The sequence below is a fragment of the Delphinus delphis genome, chromosome 11 (assembly GCF_949987515.2).
Source record: "Delphinus delphis chromosome 11, mDelDel1.2, whole genome shotgun sequence".
Taxonomy (NCBI): Eukaryota; Metazoa; Chordata; class Mammalia; order Artiodactyla; family Delphinidae; genus Delphinus; species Delphinus delphis.
In genome coordinates, this window is record NC_082693.1 from 54,504,828 (window position 1) to 54,518,892 (window position 14,065).

Sequence of the window (14,065 nt, forward strand, 5' to 3'; positions counted from 1 at the left end):
AGACTGTTTTATTTAATCCTCACAAGGCTTTTGTTTATTTGTTTTTTGGGGAGGAGACAGATTTGGTTAGGAATTGTTGCTCTCCCTGTCATACATTTAGGTATGTACTCTTCTTATTCCAATTTTTTAGATGAAGCAACTCAAACTCAGGATGTGGAAATAGTGTGGATTCTCACAGCTAATAAGTGATGGAGTCAGAATTTGAACCCAGGCTTTCTCACCCAGAGCCCAGGTTCTTAACCAATTTTTTAAGTTTTGGTAAAATATAGGTAACCTAATATCTACCAATTTAACCATCTTTACGTGTACAGTTTTGTGGCATTAAGTACATTTACGTTATTCTGTAACCATCACCACCATCCATCTCCAGAATATTTTCATCTTCCCAAACTGAAACTCTGTACCCATTATACACTAACTCCCCATTCCCGCCAGCCCCTGACAACCACCATTCTACTTTCTGTCTCTATGAATTTGACTACTCTAGGGACCTCATATAAGTGGAATCATGCAAATTTGTCTTGTGGTGGCTGGTTTATTTCACTTAGCATAATAATGTCTTCAAGGTTCACCTATGTTGTAGTACTGATCAGAATTTCCTTCCTTTTTAAGGCTGAATAATATTCCATTGTATGTATACACCACATTTTGTTTCTCCATTTATCCATCAGTGGACACTTGGGTTGCTTCTACCTTTTGCCTACTGTGAGCAATGCTGCTCTGAACAAAGTAATCTACTCTCCCTGACATTTCAATTTTGGGGGGAATATATCCATTAACCAAGACATTTAAAATACTTTCCTTCTCTTTGCTATTGGTCAGTTACTCTTTGCTTTTTGTTTGTTGTTTGTGGATGTCTCCATTTATGAATCAGTTATAAACATGTAATTAGCTAGGGAGACTCTTGTGTTATCTTAAGCTAGTAGCATGAAGAACAGCAGGAGGAGGCTGGGCTAACTCACAGCTGGGGTAGATGTAGGCACATGCAGGCAGACTGGTGAAACAGAACTTTTCAGGCCAATATATCTTAAAAATAATTTCTCTCCCTTGGCTAACATGGTCTTTTGACAAGCTTTTTTAGGCATTAAGGACATGACAAGCCACTGAAGAATTTAGATAGAGACAGTTAGGAGAGGAAAGGGATCCTAGTGAAAAGAAGCTGTGGTTCTGAGGCCTACAGCGAAGCAGGAAGGAAATGTATAAGCACATTAGTGATGTTAAAGTCCGTCTTAAAAAGACAAAAGCATGTAATTTAAAAAGAAAAAAGAAATGGACAAAATCAGATAGAGCAGGAGGGCACTCAGAGACAAATGCCCTTAGAAGGCTGCTTCTGCCACTGTTCAACTTTCATCAGACTTTTACCAATTTTTATCAGAATCCCACTGAGTAATTATTTTCTCAAATATATTCACCTTACAACAAAATAATCTACTCCCCCTTATATAGACTCGGGTAGGACTCTTTTTTTTTTTAATTTTTATCTTGGTAAAGCATCTACCAGAATTGTCTTTTGGTAGTTTTTCCCCTATTTAAACCATCCTTCATTACTTCATTACTTTATTACTACAGCAGCATGACTGGATGAAGAGACAATGAGTCCCTGGGAAAAAGAGTCCAGGGCTTCAAGTCTGGCCTGGCCCTGTCTCAGACTGACACCGTAGCCCCATATTTTTTACTTAGCCTCTCTCAATCTGTTTCTTAACCTGAGGACGGGGATAAAAAACTCAAAGGATTTTTTAAAGGATCGAGTGAGATAAGTTCTTAGTATGTAGTATATGCACTTCTTATCTGGATTTTGATATGAATGAATAGTTTTCAATCCATCTTCCATATTTTCTTCACATAATGTAAATATGTGAAAGGGAGGTCCTTACTTTCTCAATCTAGCATTTGTAGATAAAGATGTATAATATCAAGCCTATAGGATTTTTGCCACAGATATCCACCAAAAGTGATATCATTTATAGAGAAGCTGAAAGATAAGGAAAGGCACAGCACAAAAGTAGAATACAAATGGTCATCCACTCAGCAAATGGAGGAGGGGCTATTAGAGATTGAAAGAGATTTAAGAGGCATAACAATTAAATATCATGTCTGGACTTTTTTGGATGGCAAACTGAACAAACCAGCAGTAAGGAGCCATCTTTGATATAATCAGGAAATTTTAAATTTGGACTGGTATTATATTTTGTTAAGGAAACTTTTAAAATTTTGTTAGGTATGATAACGGCATTGTGGTTATATTTTTTAAATGTTCGTATCTGTGGGAAATGCATACTAAATTAGTTACAGGATTTTCCTTAAACCATTCCAACTAGAAAAAAAAAGGGAGGGGACAAATGAAACAAGAGTAGCAAAAATTAGGATAATGTTGAAACTGAGAGATGTGTACATAGGGGCTCCTCTATGTGTAACTGAAATTTTCCATTATAAAAAGCTTTTTTAAAAAATTAAGACCACTTTTAGACAATGGATGGGAAGAAGGGCAAAAGTACATAAACCAATCAGACAATGAATATGGAGAAAAGTGGTCATATTTTAGTGATTTGGGAAGTACAGTTGACCCTCGAACAACATGGGTTTGAGCTGCACGGAGCCACTTATTATGAGGATATTTTTCCAATAGTAAATACTACAGTTCTACACTATCTGAGGTTGGGTGAATCTGCTGATGAGGAACTGGGGATCTGGAGGACCCTCTTCATAAGGAGGTCCAACTACAAATTATACTCAGATTTTCGAATGGGTGGAGGGTCAGTGGCCCTAACCCCCCATATTGTTCAAGGGTCAACTGTAGAATCAACAGGATTTGGTGAAGAATTTGATATGTGGAAAAGGCAGAGGGAAGTGATAGTTCTCTGTTTTAGGGAGCTGGTACCATTTATTGAATAGAGGATTCCTGGAGGAAGAGCATATTTGGAGAGGTCAACCAAGGAAAGCTTTCCAGGAGGCAATTGGCCCTATGCAACTGGAGCTTGGCAAAGAAGTCTGAACTGCAGATATAGATCTAAGAGCCACTGGCATTTAAATGGCATATAAAGCCATGGGAAAGACTAGAAATGCCTAGAAGAAAGTATCCAAGAAGAAAAGGACCCAGAATCAAGCTCTGGGGACTCCGACCCTTAAAAGTCAGGAGGAAGAAGGGATAGCATAAAGAGGGGGAGATGAAAAAGCTAGAGAGAAAAGAACAAAACCCCAAGAATAAGGTGCCATGAAAACTAAGGGAACAGTGTTATAAATGCTGATTAGTAGCAGTTGAAATAGTACTTTTGGAACTGTGTTTTTAGTGTCAATGGATTAAAACAGGTTTTTTTTTCAGCTTTCTTAATAATCAGATAATATTTTAAGGTACCCACACCATAAACTTTATAGCATTGTTTCCACTGCGTAAGTATTTTTGAGTTACAAACTACTGACATAAAGAAACTTTAGAACACAACCAATCCTTCACTGAGAACTGTCATAAGCAAAGCAAAAGGAAAGTTTAACAAGGATCTGTTGAACTCTTACCATGTTTGTAAAAAGTTTTATTGTGCCAGAGGATGTAGTAGGAACCAATATTTATAGAGAATCTTTTCATGATGACGTACCTAACATTTACAGAGTGCTTACTTTGTGGTGGGCACTATTCTATTTGTATTGTTAACTCTTTTAATCCTCACAATAATACCATAATGTAGGTTCTACTGTATTCATTTTACAAATGAGAAAACAGGCACCAGAAGTAAATTCCCTAAGATGAATGGAACCTCCATTTGAATTTGCAATCTGACTCCAGAGCCAATCCACTTAACTGTTACCCTGTATTACTTCCGTTTTTATACCTGGTCCCTTATTATTATTATTTTTTTTGCAGTACGCGGGCCTCTCACTGTTGTGGCCTCTCCCGTTGCGGAGCACAGGCTCCGGACGCGCAGGCTCAGTGGCCATGGCTCACGGGCCCAGCCACTCCACGACATGTGGGATCTTCCCGGACCGGGGCACGAACCCATGTCCCCTGCATCGGCAGGCGGACTCTCAACCACTGCGCCACCAGGGAAGGCCCTGGTCCCTTATTTTTAAAAAAATTAAAACCCTACACTTTAGATACTTTTATGTACATTTTTAAAGATTACTAATAAACTCTGAAAGGTTAAATAACGGCCAGAGGTCACAAATCCACTATGATCAGCTTGGAGAATCGCACCAAGATTAGCAAGACTCCCCACACTACATTTTATTTATAATATGTGATGCCAGGCAGTATGGTAAATACAAAGAAGTGTAAGATATGCTTTTGGTTCTCAAGGATCTCAGGATAGAGAGAAGACAAAAGCAATTTAAGTAAGGCAATGTCTGATAAGTACCAAATGAGTGGTACAAACAATAATTATTAGGGAGATTCAGAGAAGCAAGAAACCACTAGATCTAGAACAATGACTAAGATTTAGATAAATACAAAAGAGACAGGAAAGATTTTCTGGCTGAAAGAACAGCATTAACAGAGGAATAATAGCACAGCATGGTGCCAAAGGAAGGCAGGCAAACTAAGATATAAATTTCAGCTCTGCCCACATATTTATATATAGCCTTGGTCACTTAGCCTTCCTAAGCTTTAGGCTTCTCATCTGTATAATGGATCATTCAAACCAACCTCCTGAAATTTGGTCATCATTATTGAGGTATGTGATTCATACACAAGACTTGGGAGTGACTGGGAGTAGAAGCCAGGACTATCATAATGATAAGTTCTAAGGGGATGCCTAACTCTTGAGCATCTTTGGCATGATTTTATTAGCTGTTTGATTTGGAGACAGCCCAGATTCTGAAAGTATTTATATGCGGTTTTTGAAGATTTTCTTAACTTAAATTTCTTTTGAAAATTCATGACAGGGGGAATTTCATGAAGCTGGTTCTTCCAGTGGTTTTCTACTTCAACATTCATTTACATGATGGCTCTGGGAATGTCATTTTCATTTGTATGGTTTTTCTCAGCTACAACTTAAGAAAGGGGGAAATTTTAAGTATAATCTATTCCTTACACCATAGACATTATCAATGACAAAATCACAGAACTGTTAGAGTTAATGTGGTGTAGGCAGGTTTGGCGGTCAAGACTACAACTGCTGAAAGAGAGTACAGACAGAATTTGAAATATGTCTTGAGACAAATAAGCAGTTATTATAGCTATTACACAGAGTAGAAAACATGCCAAACTGCCTCATTTTTCTTATATATAAGTACATGGTTTCCCCAAAACAGAAATCTTAGAGAAACACAAACTACCCTAGGAGAGTATGAGTCCTGAGTTGTTCTCCTATAATAGCAATGATCTAATATGCTCTTACCTGGTCTCTCATGTGATTAAGTGCTAGAATTTCTAAAATAACTGCATAGCATTTGAAACAATCTTAGACCAAGGAAACAGAACAAAACTAACTTGGGATTTAAGTCATTGTTTTTCCTCTTTTGTATCAACAAGCAGCCCTCTTATCCTTCTCAACCTCCAACCCCAGCTATGCAAGGTGTTGCAAAGAAATAGAACTACCTTTATATAATCATATACTATACACACACACACACACACACACACACACACACACACATACACTTACACGACAGAGGGAAAAGCCAGTAACAATGTGCCTTGAAGGATCAAATTTCAATATTGTTCATTTGTGAATGAAATAACATAATAATATTTAGGGTTAATGACTCTCAATGCTACTGATAACCATGCTTAATTGGAAGTTAAACAGCATGACTCTTGTTAATGCAAATAATCATTAACCATTAATTAGGAAAATTGTAAGTGTGAAGGTTTTTTTAAATCTAATTTTGCAGTTGCAGTAAGACCTTTACTTATGTGGACTTTTTAAATGAAACTAATGGTATTTGAAGTAAAACTTCTAAAGAGGCAAATACATGGAAAATCAGAAATACCATATCAGGTTAAATACAGCAAGAGTTATGGGTGAGCACACTATTAATTCACTTCCCCTAAAGAGGGAAAAACTAATTTTGAGCTTCTTCTAGTCTCAGGGGCTAAGACATGGCTATTTTCTCTACTTTCTCTTACAACAGTTCTGTAAGGCAGAGGTTATATATCCCCACGTTGCAGATGAGAAAACTATGCCTCGACACGATTAAGGAATTTGTGCAAGACTATGCAGCTAATAAGCAGTGGAGCTGAACTCTGACTCTCGTGTTGTCCACTATTCCACAGTACCTTAGGAACAGAAAATTCAACAATGCCTGTTATATGAAAACCACCATACCAAACATGAGAAATATTTATCCTTATCTTATGGACTTTATCTCCTAGTACCAGTAGGACCTGCTACATAATTTGAGGGACCTAGGGCAAAATGAAAATGCAGACCTCTTGTTGAAAAATCATTAAAAATTTCAAGATGGTGCCATCAGAGCATGAAAAGGATCATGGGGACTTTCTAAGCACAGGGCCCTGTCACATGCCCCCGAAGCTGGCCCTGAGTACAAAAGGGCAAACAATGACAGCCTGTTTTTGTTACAGACATGAGCTAGGATAGTTTTCACATGTTTAATGATTTTTTTTTTAAAAGAAGATTTGTGAAACATGAAAATTACATGAAATTCAAATTAGTGTCCATAAATAAAGTTTTATTAGGATACAGCCACACTCATTCTTTATGTATCCTATGGTTGTTTTTGCACAACAAAGGATTGAGTAGTTGTACCAAAGACCATCTGGCCCACAAAGCCTTAAATATTTACTATCTGGCTTTACAGAAAAAGTTTGCAAGCCCTTGTTCTAGGAGGAGGGTAGAAAACAAGTGACAAAAAAAGAGAGCAATAGTGTTATGGGGATTCAATAGAGGAGAGCCCACATTAAATTGGAAATATCAGAAAAGGTGCTCTTTCTTGGAGAAAGTAAATGGACCTTGAATAACGGGCAGAGGTGGGAAGGGGCATTCCAGACAGAGGAAATCACCTCTGCACACCAGAGAAGTGGGAAAGCACTATGTCTGGGCAAGATGAGAAGTCTACCTGACCGTAAGGCATTTTTTAAGTGAAAGGGAAAAATAAGATACAAGGATTTTTAACTTCAGTAGGGCAGGGGAGTAAATGAATGCTCTTTGGCAAAGAGAGTGACTTGGTCAGTATGCTTTAAGATAATTCATCTGGCAACAATGTGTAGAATGGATCACAGCAGAAACAGACAGGAGGCCACAGGCAAGGTAGGAAGGTTCACCTGAAGTCCAGGAGTTGAGAAGTAATGCCAACCCAAACAAGTGTGGTCTCAGTAGAAATGAATTGCTATCTAATAGATGTGCCAATTGACTGATGGTTTCAGGAAAGGCAGAAAAAGGAGTATCAGGATTGAAGACTGGGTCATTTAAAAGATGGTGATACAGTTAACAAAAGGAGAAGAAACTGGTTTGGTGACAAAGGTGATGAGTTCAGTTTGCACACATGACCTGTTCAAGTTGCCAGTGGAATATCCTGGTGAAGTTTTCAAGGGGATAGGAACGAGGAGCTCAAACCCATAAGTGAGTTCGGTGCTTAAGAGATGTACAGTCTGGCATTCTCTGCATAGAGATAATAGCTTAATACGAGTGAAACGATTTCCAGTGTAACAGAAGAAAACAAATGTATTTTTAATCTAACTATTTTACATATTCTCTCAAATTCTAAATAATCCTAGCTCCAATCTTCTGAAACTGACTCTTTCTGGGGAAAAAAGAAAATCAATTGCACAAAGGTCAAAGAGTTAAAAAGAGAGAGAGAAGGCTTCCCTGGTGGCGCAGTGGTTGGGAGTCCGCCTGCCGATGCAGGGGACACGGGTTCGTGCCCCGGTCCGGAAGGATCCCACATGCCGCGGAGCGGCTGGGCCCGTGAGCCATGGCTGCTGGGCCTGCGCTTCCGGAGCTCCACAACGGGAGAAGCCACAGCAGTGAGAGGCCCGCGTACCGCAAAAAAAAAAAAAAAAAGAGAGAGAGACAAGAAAAAACAGTATACCCAGGTAACATTTTCTCCCATGAACTCAGTTTCAGGCTTTCAGACTTCTCAAAGTTTCATGCAATAATTGAAAAGTTAGTAAAGTCAATTTATTTGAAATTCATTCATTCAGAATTTACAATATTTCCTACAGACTGCTCTGACACGTGCCTTTGAAATTCCCATCAAAAAACGGTTTTTCTAAGGAAACAGAAATTACCAAAATATTCAACATATTCAGTTAACCTAAATCGTGAAACACCTAGAAAGCACTTATACAGAAAACTTAGGATAATTATAGTTCATTCTTATCTGTTCCTTTAGTTTTCAATTACTAGTATTCTTAAAAGGAGTGAAATTAATCATATTTTTTGCTCATCTTCCAAATTCATAAAAGTTCATAAAAATTTATTTGAAGAATGCCTGATACGGCTTCCCTGGTGGCACAGTGGTTGAGAGTCCACCTGCCGATGCAGGGGACATGGGTTCGTACCCCGGTCCGGGAAGATCCCACATGCCGCGGAGCGGCTGGGCCCGTGAGCCATGGCCGCTGAGCCTGCGCGTCCGGAGCCTGTGCTCCTCAACGGGAGAGGCCATAACAGTGAGAGGCCCGCGTACCGCAAAAAAAAAAAAAAAAAAAAAAGAATGCCTTATAACACAGGGCCCAGTTAAACTCTGAACTAAGCAAAAATTAGCCTTTAATGACCCCCCAACCCCTACTTTTCCCTGCATATTTGCCCATCTTTGAATATTTTTGCTCTCTCTTTGAATATTTTTGCCCATCAAAACCCAGTTTTCATAAAAAAGCTAATATCTTGTATAAAGGGTAGTCGTATTTTAGTCTTTTCTCTAATAATGGTAAATTCCACTGTTAAGTTCCCACCCTTTTTGAAACAAGGCATTTGGAACAGAAAGTCCTTTCTGTTGCCCAGTAGTTACATCATAGACCACCTATGGGTAACCCTTTAAAGTACTCTAGTCACGCATTTAAATGTGCGATTTATTTTACTCATATAAATAGTTGATTTAGGTACAAAGTTGTTTGGAATCTTGGATTAGTTAACTGAGTTTGACAGGATAATTTGCAAAGAGTTGTCCTGGGTGAAGACGCTTGACAATTCACGAGAAACCACTTCAAGAATGAAAAAGACTGTGCCCTATTCAAGGCACCCTCACGGGAGCTCTAGGTGTGGAAATTGAGCGCTGTTACTTCTCCAGCCACTTTCCCCAGCACAAAGGAGTACGGGAGCACCAAATGTTTGGTGGCGTTGGTGACTGAATTACAGTTTGCATGAAAGGCACCTTTTGAATTCGTACGGTTTTTAAGCTCTTCGCACCGTTGTAACCCGCTAGGATTTGGAAAGCCGAGGGAAGGCCGAAGAGGCAGTAAGAGGGAGAGAAAAACACCGCGGGTGAAACGCCACGAAGAGCGCTGCGCGCTCCCGGTTTGCGCTGCGGGGACGCGGAAGGCCCCGCCCCTCGGCTCCCCTCGCCCCTCCCCTAGGCCCCGCCCCTTCCCGGCCGCGCTCCCGCGCGCCCCGCCCGCGGGCGGAAGCGAGAGCGAGGCTGAACGCTTGACGTCAAGGCGACACCGCCAAACCTCGCCCAGAGTCAGGCGTGTAAGCCAGCCGGAGCGGCGGCGGCGGCGGTAGCGGCAGGACCGCCGTGGCGCCGGTAGCAGCGACCCGGAGGGAGCGCGAAGCGACGCTGGCTGCGGGGACCCGGTGACAGCGTGAGAGGTTCGCAGAGTGCGTGCGTGGCCGCTGAGGGGAGCGGCGGCGGTGGCCGCGCGGGGCGGGGGCCGGGCGCCGGCAGAGGGGAGCGGGTGGGGTGCGGCGCGGGCCGGGCGGGGCGCGCGCGCGGCGGTCAGGGGGCCGGGGCGGCGGCGACGGCGGCCTGAGAGCGCGGCAGGTGGTGCGAGGGCTCGGGCCCGGCCGGCGAGTGCGCTGCCTCCCAGGCCGGCGGGCATGAGCCGCCGCCGCCGCGGGGGAACAGCGCGCTTTGCGGAAGGGGTCAAATGTCTGAAATATGGCGGAGGAAGTGAGAGCCCGAGGACCCCCCCCACCCCCACCCGCCTGCTCCCTCCTGCCCGCGGCCGCCGCAGCCTCTCCCGCTGCCCGCGGTCCCCCGCCGGCTCCCCGTAAGACTCGTCCCCCCTGCCCCGGAGCCCCCTCGCCGGCCGCCTCTTTTCCTCCTGGGTGTGAGTGGAAGTTAGAACGGAAACCAGAAAGTTATCCTTTGAGGAGACCCAGCTTCCCCCAGTCCCGAGCTGGGGCGAGGAGCGTTCGGGGGAAACCACTCCCCGGCGTCCTGCGGGCTCGAGCCTGACAGGGAAAAAGTTTGCCTGAAACGGGGCTGGTTTGCTCCATTTGTTGCGGGAAGTGGCAGGAGGAAGGCAGCGGAGGGAGCCCCACCTAGTCTGGCAGCGGCCACCGCGTAGAGAAAAACTGTTAAAGGGGCCTTTCCCTTCGTCAGCAAGAGGAAATCTCTTTCTCTTACAGAGGGAGAGAAAATCCAGGAAGTTTGTCTTCTCTTTTTCGCCATCTCGATGTGTGTAATCCTAACGTTGGCTGTCAGCGCCGTGAATCTTATTTAAAACTACCCCCAATGAATCGGGCCATCCGAATATTTCTTGTGGAAAAAAGAAAAAAACCTGATGGCTTTTGGAGAAAAGATCATCCTTGCTGAGTTTAAGCAGACGATTTTCTTCCCCTTCTCCTGATCCCCCACCCCCTTTTATTAGTTCAGAACCATTTTTGCCCTGCAGCTCTTGTGTGAACATAAGCAGTTCTGTGTTACAGTAACGGGAAATCACATTTTTAACGGGGTAGAAAGTTGACCCTAAATGAAGATTGTGATTTTAATATTTTAAAATTAATTCAACCTGATTGGATTTTTGTTTTGCTAGTAGCACAGCATCTAATATATAAATATCTAAAATATAATTTATCATGCTTATAAAACTTAAAGGTTCCAACTCGTAAATTCATTTTTTAACCCTCTTTTTTGTAATTAGAATGCTATTTGGACTTGTTCAACAAAACCTTAGCTTAGCAAAAAGTAACATAAAAAGGGTAGACGTTCATTTAACTTAAGGCTGGTATTACTCCTAAAAGCTGACCCTTGAATTGTGTTTGAGTCATATGGAGTCGTGGGACTTCTTAAGGGCCGGAAAGGGCTATTTAGATCATCCAGTCCCACCCTCTGATTTTACGGAGGAGGAAACTGAGGCCTGGAAAAGATAAGATAACTAGTCAGTGGTCCTGCTGACTTGTAGGACAGTAACGTACCATAATAGAGAACCTGGAGGGAAATATATGACATTTTTATAGTGAATTACATTTTACAGAGAATGGTCGTCCCATCATACCCCAAAAAAGGTGAGTACGTTAGTCAAACAGTGTAGAATCATTTGGGTAGTTTCATTACCAGGTTTTAAGAGAGGAAGTTGATATCAGAATGGTGAATTAACTTTAAGGACACAGAGCCCTGAATGATAGTCTTATTTGAGCCCATCCGTGCTTTTGATCTCTGCACTACGGGAAAGTAGTTTCACTTGCATTTTCTTTTTGTCATTCATAATAAATTGTGAAGCTCCCTTATCTGAAGAAGCCGGAAAGTAAGTCTTTGAAACACGTGTATCCAGTTTGGTTTTAATGTGCCAAGTATGGGAATACAACTGAAGAACCCAATAATAAACTGGCTTAATTTTAAACTTTGGTGTGGGTTCATGAAAATGATTGCTCTTTCTGCCCCTTCCCACCCTCCCCCACCCTATGAAAGTCATCTCTCTTCCTTTCTATGACAAGCGTCACTTCCTACCTCCTGTTATCATTATATGTGTTTTTTCTTATCCCACTAAATTATAGAGTCCATGGACAGGATGTGTTCTTTGCACAGAGACAATACCAGTTTGTTAAATGTAAACACCATGAGGGTAGGGACTTGGTCCATTTTATTTTCTACTGTATCTTAGTTACTAGAACCTTGCCTGTGCACATAGTAAGTGTTTAGCACTTAGATTTAGGGATTAACTGTAATAAACATTTAAAGAGATGATATTTGAAGAGAACTTTGTCTTCCTTCAAAAAGAAACATTTCCACATTGGTTTTGGAACCATTTTAAGTTTACAAATTGATTTCGATTTTATCCTCAAAACAGTCCTTTACTGTGGAATTTCAGTATTTTCTCTTAGCTGTGTAAAGGGAAAGTGAGCCCCCATGGTAAGGAGCCACCATGTAAGGAGGGTCTAGCGAGGTGTGATAGGGAATTCATCATAAAAAACTTTGATCCATGTACAGTAGGATCTTACAGGTGTATCTTCCAATATAATTCAAGATTGGTAGAAGACCTATGCAGAGATTGATAACATAGTAACTAATTATACATGTTGTTTTAAATATAAAGTCTAAGATTTGAATGAGAAACTGTCCATGTTCAGTTTTCTTTGACTTCTGTTGTAGGTATTTGATCAATATTTATTAAGGCAGTGAAATTAAATAGGGAAACGGGATCTCATACAAATAGGATTTGACTGATTTTGCAAAGGTGTCGTTTATTTTTCTTCCAAAAGTGTAAGTAGGGAGTTTTATTATTGAATATCAAGGTCTTACTGGTATGCATTTGTCGTCATTTTCCCAAAGGCTCAAAATAATGTGTTTCTGTGTTATGTATTGGTAAAGAAGGGGTGGGTATTGATCTGTAGTGTTTAGATTTGACTGGCACCAGGAATAGTTTAGTATTTATGAACTGAATATTCAAAAGCTGTCTTTTGTATTATGGCAGTAGTGTCACATGTTCAGTCTATAGAAAATCTTGATGAAGATTGATCTTAAACTCTGTAAGACCATATAGGGTTGTGACTAAATTTATGCCTTGATTTTTCTTCCCCCTCCTATAATTTTTGAGACCCTTAGAGTCAGAGATTAGGCTGAAGTTTTTACAGTTACCCTTTTCAAATTGGATTTCTTTTAGAAAAAGTTAAGAAACAGATATTTTGGCTGATGCAATGATTCATTGTTAACACTGGATAGATTTTTCAGCAAGCAGGAGGTCTGTACTGTGGCTTACCCTTGTGCTGAAAGCCTGATGTTTTTCAGTGTTAAGATATTTTGCAATAGTACTTAAAGGTACTAATTACCATTTGAGAACTTAAGTCTTTTCATTTATTAGTCCTTTGGAAATGTTATGAACACAATGGAAGCATTAGGTGCAAGGAATAGGATGAATTTATCTATTTGCAGTAAAGACTGGCTTGCTGTATAATCTCTTGTACTTTGTTTGAACCTAGTTGATCACTGGATTCTAAGACCAATCCCTTTAGTCATAGAATTTGTATTTTAGAGAAGAAAGACTATCAGGAACTTCTGTGCTGCCTTCAAAAAATTAAAATCACTTCTTAAAATACACCACTAACAAAAAGAAATACCACTTCTCCATACTTCCTAACACTGGTGTGTTTATTCCCAATGTTAGTCAAATTAAGGCTACAACAGCAACTGATTATTATTTCAGTAGCGATTTATGAAGAATTTTTCTTTGCATCAATAGTGGATCAAAATTTGTAAACAGTTTCCAAGGAACCTTAAAACTTATAAAAGAAAGAAATGAATATTTGGGGAATTCCCTGGTGGTCCAGTGGTTAGGACTCCCCACGTTCACCGCAGAGGGCCGAGGGTTCAATCCCTGGTCAGAGAACTAAGATCCCACAAGCCGCGCGGCGGCCAAAAAATAAAAAATAAAAAATTACAACATAGATTGCAGAATTTCCATTTGGTTTTTACTATACAGAACAATATTCTGGAGTATTACCACACTTAAAATTATATATGAGGTGCTCAGGTACTAGAAATGTGTTCACTTTCAAATTAATCTTAGTCTAACTATACAGAATAATTATCTAACGTTCTGATTTTGAATTTTATATTGGGCTGGTTCCTAACGCTTAACTCTTGTAGTTATGCTGTTTTGTAATTTTGTAGTTGTATGTGTGTGCGTATGTATGTATGTATTTATTTATTTCAGTGAGACATTTTAAATTTAAGCTGGATTCTGATCCCATGAGATAACTTGCTAGGTAATCTTTTCCAGTGGTGGGGATAGAAT

At 40.6% G+C, this 14,065-nt stretch overlaps 1 protein-coding gene across 2 annotated transcripts in view; it reads left to right on the plus strand.

The window, feature by feature from the left end:
* The first annotated feature begins 9,546 nt into the window (after nt 1-9,546).
* RAP1B (RAP1B, member of RAS oncogene family) overlaps nt 9,547-14,065 on the plus strand; it is a 61,866-nt gene continuing 57,347 nt past the window's right edge. For both annotated transcript variants that reach the window (XM_060025183.1, XM_060025182.1), the window contains exon 1: nt 9,547-9,698. The gene's annotated coding sequence lies outside the window, so the exon portion shown is untranslated. The remainder of the gene's footprint in view (nt 9,699-14,065) is intronic.